At 43.7% G+C, this 10802-nt stretch overlaps 1 long non-coding RNA gene across 1 annotated transcript in view; it reads right to left on the reverse strand.

Moving 5' to 3' along the window:
• LOC132013127 (uncharacterized) overlaps nt 1-9175 on the reverse strand; it is a 78854-nt gene extending 69679 nt beyond the window's left edge. The window contains exon 1 of the long non-coding RNA XR_009402888.1: nt 8972-9175. This is a non-coding gene — a long non-coding RNA (uncharacterized LOC132013127). The remainder of the gene's footprint in view (nt 1-8971) is intronic.
• Nucleotides 9176-10802: the final 1627 nt, after the last annotated feature.

Genomic DNA, 10802 nt, shown 5'->3' on the forward strand with positions numbered 1-10802 from the left:
GGGGAGCAGGCTCCCCGCTGAGCAGACAGCCTGATGTGGGGCTCGACCCCAGGACCCTGGGATCATGACCTGAGCCAAAGGCAGAGGCTTAACCCACTGAGCCACCCAGGCGCCCCTAATTCTTCATCTTTTAAGCACCAATTCATGTTTCACCTTTTCAATGAATTCTTCTCTGATGGTCCTACTATTCTAGCATTCTCTTCCTTGCCCATCTCCTAAACCCTTACAATCAACATTAATCAGTTACCACTTAAAAGCCTTATATGGAACATTAGCTATACGTGTGTTTTTGTGGCTAAACTTGCAACTATTTTTCCAACCCTTTGTCATCTCTTTGATAACATGACCCTCATCTTATACTTCTCTGTATATCCCAACACCCACCACTAAGAATTAATGTAGTTTTATGTGTGGTTGGTTTGTTTTAACTGGGTATGGGAGAGACCAGAACATTAAGATGTGGGTTTGTTTTTTTTTAAGATTTTTATTTATTTATTTGACAGACAGAGATCACAAGTAGGCAGAGAGGCAGGCAGAGAGAGGAGGAAGCAGGCTCCCTGCTGAACAGAAAGCTCAATGCGGGACTCAATTCCAAGACCCTGAGATCATGACCCGAGCCGAAGGCAGAGGCTTTAACCCACTGAGCCACCCAAGCACCCCCATTAAGCTGTTTTAAAATGTCAAGATTCAGCAATGCTCAGAGTCCTGGGCACACCTAGAAGTCTCCCAGAAGAAATATATCTGAATAATAGGGGAAGATGACAATGACGAGATTAGGGATGCACTTCTTCTCTTTCTTCCCCACCCCCACCACTTTTTTTTTAACTGTGGAAGCACATATATAACAAAATTAACCATTTTAACTATTTTTAAGTGTACGGTCAGTGGCATTCAGTGTATCCACATTGTGATGCATAATCACCTTTTTATATAAGCCTTCGTAAATACCTATCTCAGAGGTAGGTAAAAGATTTTCATATTCTGCCTTATAGAGCAGAATTGCATCAATACCAGCCCCCCAAATTTCTGGGGGACAAAGTTGCCTTTCATCTTTTTTTCAAGTTACCCCATCATTACCAAAAAAATCAGTGTAAATATCATTAGACAGAAGTAAGAAAACACAGATAAACATCAAAAAGTACTCAGAGCAAATTGGGCAAATGACTTTTAAAGCTATTCCAAATAAAATTTTTTAAAAAATGTTCCAAATAACCCTAAAGATAACTTTCAGTAATTGTATATCATTATCGAGAAAGTTTCAGAGCAATGAAGCTTGTTTACCCAAAGTCTTACCCAAAGTCTACTTTGCAACTCTGTATGTTACAGGTACTTCACAACAAATCATTCTGCACAGTAGATGGTCTCCCCCCCACCCATCCTAATCCATTTATCAGCTGTCCTCTACAAGATTCTGTGTTCCTGGAATCTGCATGCCAGATAAATAGAATGAGAATGCTGAGACACTGTAACCAAACTCTGCATCTCTGTTTGTCTTCCAGCAAGGAGTATTTTCCCTTGAATGATATTCCTCTTCTCTTCCTATAACAGTTTTTTTTTTTTTAAGATTTTATTTATTTGACAGACAGATCACAAGTAGGCAGAGTGGCAGGCAGAGAGAGAGGAGGAAGCAGGCTCCCCCCTGAGCAGAGAGCCCGATGCGGAGCTCAATCCCAAGACCCTGAGATCATGACCTGAGCTGAAGGCAGAGGCTTTAACCCACTGAGCTACCCAGGCACCCCTTTATAACAGTTTTTTAATTCATAAATCATCTCTTAAATACATACACAGAAGTTCAGGAAAAGATGCTGGGAAGAGTACAGTGTACACGATACAAATGTCTGGTGCAGTGCACCTGTACTCGGCATGTCAGCTAACAGAGTACCTCAGAGTAAGGACTCACAGTCAGGCAGGCTTAGTTCCCATGCTGCTTTCTGCACACAGCAACTGCACAGCTCAGATAAGACACTGAACCTCTGAGCTTCAGCTCCAGCCACTGTAAGATGCAGAGCGATAGCAGCACTGGCTTCATGTGCCATTCATGATGATTCAACGCAATAAATGAAAAGAAGGCATTAAGGGCTGTGTCTCCCACAATGTAAAATGAGTAGTGATAAGCAATACGTATTACTATGATTTTCACCTAATAGAAAGAAAAACTATGGCAGCAAAAACAAAGATGAAACATCGCTCCTGAAATGATGAAAATAAATTTTAATCTGAAAATAAATCTTTTCTTCACTAATGACCTTTGGTGGGGGGCAGGGGGAGAGAGGGATGGATACTCTGCCTACCAATTCAAAGCTTTTACCAGTTCTTTGTGTCACATACCCTAGGGCCAGGATTTCTCCCTTTGTACAGAATAACCCAATAAAAGGTGAGGCCGGGAGTTATCCACATGGGGAGACAGAACGGAATCTAAATTATGTAATAAAAGAGTAGAAATTTGGGGCATTGTCCCTGGGTAGCTCCAAGGTTTCAGGGGCTCAAACTTGGAAAAGAGGGGCGACGAGCTATGAAAAGAAGCCGACAATATTTAAACAGTTTAAGACCCACAAGCAGGCTATGGCAGTAAAAGGTGATCCAGGTTGGAAAGTGGTTAGTAAACGATTTGTGGGGAACCTGGATGGCTCAGTAGGTTAAAGCCTCTGCCTTCAGCTAGGGTCATGATCCCAGGGTCCTGGGATCGAGCCCTGCATCGGGCTCTCTGCTCAGCAGGGAGCCTGCTTCCCTTCCTCTCTCTGCCTGCCTCTCCACCTCCTTGTGATCTCTGTCTGTAAAATAAATAAATAAAATCTTTAAAAATGAATAAATAAATAATAAGCAATTTGTGAAAAAATCATCGCTGATATTAAAATTGTTCCTTATTCCTATTTTCCTTAAAAACCTTCCTATAAGTCTGTCGTGCCCAGAAACTTGACAGTGGTGATTTGGGCAATGAAGATACATGGGCTGGGTCACAGGTAGAGTGCTATGGAGTGGGAAAGGGCCAGGAACCCAAGGAGAGGAGGCCGGTGAGGAACATGGAAATGAAGAGTTGGTGTGAGGTGACAGGAAAAAAGTCGGAGAGAATGTGAGTTCCACCAGCAATCTTTAGAAGTATTGGTGAGATCACTGGACCTCCAACATCTGATGTGATGAAAGCTTCAATGGCTCTGTTCGAAACAGATGTTAAAGAAAACATGAAAGTTGGAGGATTTGGGATACTCTGATTACAATTACTAACTCGTATACCCATTTTTATCTTAAAATTTTATGTCATTGTACACTTATATATGTAGACCAATCCAAAATTAGAAAGAAATCAAAGTTCAGAAGAGGAACTTAAGAAGAGGAAGGATTTTACTTAAACTATACAAAAATGGTGATTATCTTATTAAAACTCTTATAGTTAAATAAGGGCAAAAATATAAATCAGGACATAAGAAATATCTTAAATACGTCCTATCACATATTGCAAGTTAACACTGACATGGGAATCAGCCAAAGTAAATGTCAATGCCAGTCTTGCTTCTTCTTTTTTTTTTTTTTTTTAATTTTGTTTATTTGACAGACAGAGACACAGCAAGCGAGAGAACAGAAGCAGGGGGAGTGGGAGAAAGAGAAACAGACTTCCCGCCAAGCATGGAGCCTGATGTGGGGCTCAATCCCAGGACCCTGGGATCATGACCTGAGCTGAAGGCAGACGCTTAATGACTGAGCCACCCAGGCGCCCCAGACTTGCTTCTTATTGTGTGAATGGAAAATTCACTCAAGCTTTCAGGGTCTTATGAGTCTTGTCTGTCTGTGCAAGGTAAGGGGCCCTGCTGTGTTAGACTCTGTCCTCGTGCTCCTACCTCACCATTCATTCATAGGTGGGCACCCTTCTTTCCTGATGCTATCTGCTGCTCCAGCCTCCTTGGGTTTTGAGGACGCTTCAACACCCCTGTTGAATTTTTGGACGTTAGCCTCCCTCAAGCTTGGCTTGGCTCATTCATTCCGTTTCATTCCATTTCCTTCATCCTTGTCTTTGATGTGGACTTTCTGCTCCAGCCACCAACCCTGTCACTGCTCCTTATGCCCACAGCCATGAAGACCACACCCCAACCTCCAGGAAATAGTGGGGATTTGGGCAATAATAATACCAACTGCTAGGTTCCCATAATAATCAGTGGAGATCATCTCTATAAAAGTTCTATATAAAAATAAGGTAACAGGAGTGCCTGGGTGGCTCAGTGGGTTAAGCCTTTGCCTTCGACTCAGGTCATGATCTCAGGGTCCTGGGATGGAGCCCCACGTTGGTTCTCTCTGCTCAGCAGGGACCCTCCCCCACCCCCGCCGCCACTTGCTTGTGATCTCTGTCAAATAAATAAATAAAATATTTTTTAAAAAAATAAAGTAACAGAACATGATTTTGGAGGCACCAGGGTGGCTCAGTCAGTTAAGCGGCTGCCTTCAGCTAAAGTCATGACCCCGGTGCCTTCTTAGCGCAGTAGGCAGTGCGTCAGTCTCATAAAGTCATGACCCCAGGGTCCTAGGATTGAGCCTCATCCACCCATCCTGCTCAGCAGGGAGTCTGCTTCTCTCTCTACCCCTCCCCACCTTCAGGTATGCACTCACTCATTCGCGCTCTCTCTCAAATAAATAAAGTCTTTTACAAAAAAACAATTTAAAAAATAACATGATTTTGTATTAGTAGTCATGGTATTAAATTCTCTCCAGCTTGAATTTTTTTTATAAATGTGAAGCCTATCTATATATTGTGATTTCAATGGCTATTGCTCTTGTGATGACTTTGGGATCAGCCCCAAACATGCAAGCAAAAACCTTGTCTTATTTACAAATCTATCCACCTGTAGAAGCAAATAGACGCAACCATAAGAACAGCACACTTTAAAATGTTATCACTGCAGTGGAGTACTGCAGATGTTTAAAATATGAAAAATCAGTGGTAAACTTCATTTAAATTACTCCCATAGTTAAGGATAACTCCCAAAGTACATTCCCGAGTTACTTTCAAATTCCCTGCATATTTACAACAATGAGCAGACCTGGCTCTACCCAGCTCCTGAGAGGTCTCAAACTCTCTCCCTGGAGTCCCATTGGCCCTCCTCACAGAGGCTGACATCTCCTCCCAAGGGGGAGGCAAGACAACTCAAACTCCTGAATGCACGCACTTTGCCTCAGCGACCTTTCTCTTCCCAAGGTTGCAATAACCTATGCAACACTCTTTTTCCTCCCCTTTCTTTTCCTAGCCTCCACCTCGCCTCTTTTGTAATTATTTTCCCCAGAAACCTCTTTAAGCTCTTAGCAGCTTAGCTGAGACCTAAGTTCTGCTAGGTTGTTCCAGGTGCCAATTAATTTCGCAGCTGGAAGTGCGCAACTGAGGTTTGTGTAAAGTTGATGTGCTGAGGTATTGTAAATAAAGAAGAAACAGAACTCTACCAACCATCAGAAGTTAAATCTTTATTTTAAAACCGACAAGGAATTTAGTATTAAATTCATTACTGGAATAAGAAATAGTCAACATGGCAATTGCAGACAGAAACTGCAAGCACTTTATGTGAGGTATACTCTTCTGGACTCTAGTTAGCCAGCTTCTTTAAAGCTGTCTTTCATACCCAAACACTGTCCTATCCGTCAGTTACAGTCACTTGCTGGCTCGGTCACAAAAGCTCCCTGTCAACTCTGGACAGGATTTTGACAGCTTCCAGAGCATCAGTTCTGTCACTAACACTTATTTCTCTTCAACCTACATAAGATTATATTAATTTAACCAGGCTAGAGACATTCTCTTTCTGTTAAGATCAACCTTGAGGCCAGACCTGTCCTCACTCTGAGTTTTCCTGCAGGGGCCTTTTCAAGGCTCTCCCTCTCGCTCCCTCTCAGTTGCCTCAGTCAGTAACTCAGTTTGTGGGAGTCAGGCTCAAGAACACAAAAATGTTTTCATCAGTTGACACTCCATTGACTTTGGAGGTGAATTCCTTTAGAGGTGTGCTTCTGCTAAAAATTATAACTGGCACCTTCAGGTCAATTATCCCTCCCCCCAATCTATCCTGACATATCTCCCTCTCAGGCAGTAAGAACTGCCACCTCTCTCAGAATACCCACTTCTCAGAAAGTATCTCAGCCAGGGGACTGTCTGGGCTGTTCAAGTGAGGGAGCATTCCAAGCTATCTCCTCAAGGAAGCTGCCACATACTTTGCTTTTCTTTCACACATTTCTCACATACGTCATAAAAACTCATACAACACACAAGGTATATGGTTCTTTTCCTGTGGTATTCCACAGGATACCACATGACCTCTCATTGATTTATGCAGAAATGACATGAATGTGTTAGTATATGCTGTCTACTTTCACTAACATGACTACAAGAGGAAAAAAGAGAATAAAACACAGGTGCTCAGTATATTAATTGCTTTCCTATGTTCTCTCCCACTACTTCCTCTTCTTTCTCCTGGAGTCCAACCAAATCACATTCTCACCAGGCTGGTGTATTAGTCATATTGTAGCAAGCTGTTTACCATAGAGACTCCCAAATACAACAATACTGAAGACACTTCTCTCTCTCCCATAACAACCTAATTAGGAGATAGACAATTCTGGGGGCTGACAGCTCTGCTCCATGAAATCATTCAGGTACACACAACCCTTCTCTATTTTTGTTCCTCTATATCCAAGAGTGTTGCCCTCATCTGCATTTTTAGAGATGACTAACCACACCACAGTCTGCAAGAAGGAGAAAGTAGACTAGTACATGTGACTTCTGCTTCTATTGCTTCTATCCCATTGGCCAGAGGTTGGGGAATGTAGTCACTAGTTGGACAGCCATGCACCCATTGAAATTTGGGAATTCTTTAACTGAAGGAAGAACTGAAGGAGAGAATGGATATGGGGTGTGAGTCGATTAGCAGTATAGTCTGTGCCACATCCAGTTCAGATTTAGGCTTAGAGAATGCCAGGTTTGCCCAGTCTGGGCACAAGGACTTTAACATTTCTCATACCAGATCCTTGAGAAGCCTCTGCTACCGGTACAGTGCTAACACTGTCAGCTGGTATCTTTATTTATTTATGTATTTATTTGAGAGAAAGCAAGAGAGAGCAAGCACTAATCAGGTGGGGGAATGGCAGGGAAGAGGGAGAGGGAGTTGCAGATTCCCTGCTGAGCAGGAACTCGATGTGGGCTCCATGCCAGGACCCTGGAATCATTTTCTGAGGGAAAGGCAAACACTTAACTGACTGAGCCACCCAGGCACCCCTGGAATCTTTTTACATCTCAAGCCTTGTGCTAAATAATTTACATACACTAACTCATTTAACCCTCACACAAAACATATGAAGTGGATATTATGGTTCCCATTTTAGAGATAAGAACTTAATTTAGAGGAGTAAAGCAACTTTCCCAAGCTCAGACAGCTAAGTGCCAAAGTCAGGAGGACAGGGTAGAGTGAGGTGGTCACATGAGTTATAGGTAAATTTGAGGTAAACTAGACCATTATGCAAAGCTCTGAGCTAACAGAGACTGAAAGCTAGTTTTCCAGGAGGAACTCCAGTGGAGACAGGGAACCAGACGAAGGGCAGAAGGCTGTTCAGACTAGCTGATGCACGTTGCCAGAGTTAAGGAGATGAGCCATGACCTGTTCTCACCAAGGGACTAAGCCAAAGAGTTGGAACCTACCAAATGCTGAGTGTAGAAGTAATTCGCCATTTTCTGTCCACCCCTCCTCACCAGAAGAGGGTCTCTCTGCATAGTGCCATAATCAGTGACCACATTTTAGGGCTTGGAAGGGACTCTGTCCATATTCAGTCATTGGCCACATAGGTTGGATATCACCCTTTATTCAGAATCTGTCTAGGCTTTAGGAATATTGAGATATTCAGGCACAAAATCATCCCTTCTCTGCAAGGTCTAGCAGGGAAAACAGACATTCCATACTGTGCTCCTAATAATGTATAACAATTGTAGTAGGGAAAGTAGTGGCTGGTGAGAGGCACCGCCTGCCTTATGTAAAGAGGGAGGGACCAGAGGCACCTGGGTGGCTCAGTGGGTTAAAGCCTCTGCCTTCAACTCAGGTCATGGTTCCAGGTCCTGGGATCCAGTCCCACACCCGGCTCTCTGCTGTGCAGGGAGACTGTTTTCTCCTCTCTCTCTCTCTTTCTCTCTCTCTCTTTCTGCCTGCCGCTCTGCCTACTTGTGATCTCCTCTGTCTGTCAAATAAATAAATAAAATCTTAAAAAAAAAAAAAAAATCCTTCCTATTAAAAAAAAAAAAAAAAAGGAGGGAGGGACCTTTTGCATCCAAGAGGCAGGAGCCCAATCCTAACCCAGAGGGAGGGGCCCATTCTCCCTCCAGAAGGACTCGTACTTGTGACCATAGTACACAACGAGTCTTGCTGCTATGAGCCGCTCTCACATGTTAAAGAATCAGCTTTTTGTGGGGCACCTAGGTAGTGCAGTTGGTTGGGTGGCTGACTCTTGGTTTCAGCTCTGGTGGTGATCTCAGGGTCGTGAGATGGAGTCCCCGGCTCCACAGCGCAGAGTCTGCTTGAGCTCCTCTCTTCCTCTCCCCTGCACCTTTCACGCCCCTCCCCTGCCCTGGCGCTCAAGTGCTCCCGCTCTCTCGCTCAAATAAATCAATCCTTAAAAATAACAAGAATTGGCTTATCGTACCACTGACTTCTCTCAGATTCTCATTTCCAAATCCTGACTCTTTCATTTTAATTTGATCTTTATCAAGGACTATCCCCCCCCCCCCCCCACGATTGTTCCTAGTACAGTGGTCCCCTCTTATCTGTAGGGGATACATTCCAAGACCCCACAATGGGTGTCTGAAACAGGAACTCTTACCAAACCCTACATATACCGTCTTTTTCCCATACAGACATACCTATGATAAAGTTAACTTATAAATTAGGCACAGTAAGAGATTAACAAGAAAACTAACGCAAATTTCCGCTTCCCTCTTCACAATTTCACGAAGATTTGTTCTTACCGTAAATCTTGGCAGCCGCGGCATAGAGTTCTTTTTCTTTCCTTATCAAGTTGAAAACTTTCACCTTTTCACTTAAAGGAAGCACTTTGAGGCTTCTCTCTGCCATATGCTAATTGCCACCATCACTGACTTGTGCTTTGGGACCATTATTAAGTAAAATAAAGGTTACCTAAACACAGGCCCTGCAGTCCCCGAGGCAGGAGATCTGAAAACCCAAGCGGGCCGCAGCCCACACAGTGCGCATGCGCCGGGAAAGGGCGGCTGCTGGTCCGGGGCGGGACCGGAGCACACCCCGCAGATTCATAACGCTGCTCCCAGGGGCTCGAGAAGCTTAGAATTTATGAATTGTTTAATTCTGGAATTTTCCAGGTAATATTTTCAGACCATGGGTAACTGAAACCAGGGGCAGCAACACCACGGATAAGAGGGTATTACTCTACTGATGCTTTCTTTAATCCTTTCAACTCCACGCATCAGACTCCCTGCCCCAAACTTTTTCCCTGAGGCAACTAGTGTACGACAGACTGAATCCTGTAAATGATCCGTTGCTACCAAATGTTAGTTACAATCACTACTGTTAATGAAAATAAAATGCCAGAATACTCGTATCATCAGCCCAACCAGCACACCCCTCGAAACTTTACAGGCTGAAACACCTTTGGCAAACCTTCAGAGGATCAGAAGCCTATACCATCCTGAAAAAGAATAAAGTGACGGATAATGAACAGTCCTGATGTCATTATTCACACAAGCCAAGACTGGAGCTGCTAGGTAAAGAACAGGGAGGGCTCTTCGGTGGGTGTCCCTGCAGTATGGACCCTCACAATTGATTAGGTACATAATTAATTCAGCTCAGAGCAACCACAAAGGTAAAGTACCCATTGGCAAGAAATAAGAAAGACTAAAGAATTTAAGAAGTGGGGGGGGGGCATCTTCAGAAGGGTATGGTCTCCTTTTTTGAGGTACATTACATCCAAGATTGTGCTGCTGTATAAATCACAAATACTTCAATCATTCCCCAAGTAGGTACTATGTGTGCTAGGTACTGAAAATGTCACAGTAACAGGTAAACACTGTCCTTGCCATATGAATCAACAGACATATAAATAAAGCTGTGATTATAAACTGCTAGAAAGGTTATGGTGGAAAGTTCAAAGAGTTTGGTGAACATTTTGAGAAGTGACTAATATAGATTAAAGGGTCAGGGAGGGGCGCCTGGGTGGCTCAGTGGGTTAAAGCCTCTGCCTTCGGCTCAGGTCATGATCCCAGGGTCCTGGGATCGAGCCCCACATCAAGCTCTCTGCTCGCCAGGGAACCTGTTTCCCCCTCTCTTTCTGCCTACCTCTCTGCCTACTTGTGATCTCTGTCAAATAAATAAAAATCTTAAAAAAAAAAAAAAAAAAGGCCAGGGAAAGGACTGCTGAAGAAGATATTTAAACCCCAAATGACTAGAAATAGGCCAGTAAAATGACAGGAGATGAGAATGCCAGTAGACACTGAATGCAGAGGAGGATGGGATTTGAGACCCAAAGCCACAGAAGTGGAAGTCAGTGCTTCTCGGTAAGCAGGGACAGCGAGGTTACCTGCGTTCCACACTAGTCCAGCTGCCCTGGCTATGGCATGTCAACAGGGTCATAAAATCTCTACCTCTCTCTCTTTTTTTTTCTTTTTAAGATTTTTATTTATTTATTTGGCAGACAGAGATCACAAGTAGGCAGAGAGGCAGGCAGAGAGAGAGGAAGGGAAGCAGGCTCCCTGCTGAGCAGAGAGCCCGATGCGGACTCCATCCCAGGACCCTGGGATCATGACCTGAGCCGAAGGCAGAGGCTTT

The sequence above is a fragment of the Mustela nigripes genome, chromosome 3, assembly GCF_022355385.1.
Source record: "Mustela nigripes isolate SB6536 chromosome 3, MUSNIG.SB6536, whole genome shotgun sequence".
NCBI lineage: Eukaryota > Metazoa > Chordata > Mammalia > Carnivora > Mustelidae > Mustela > Mustela nigripes.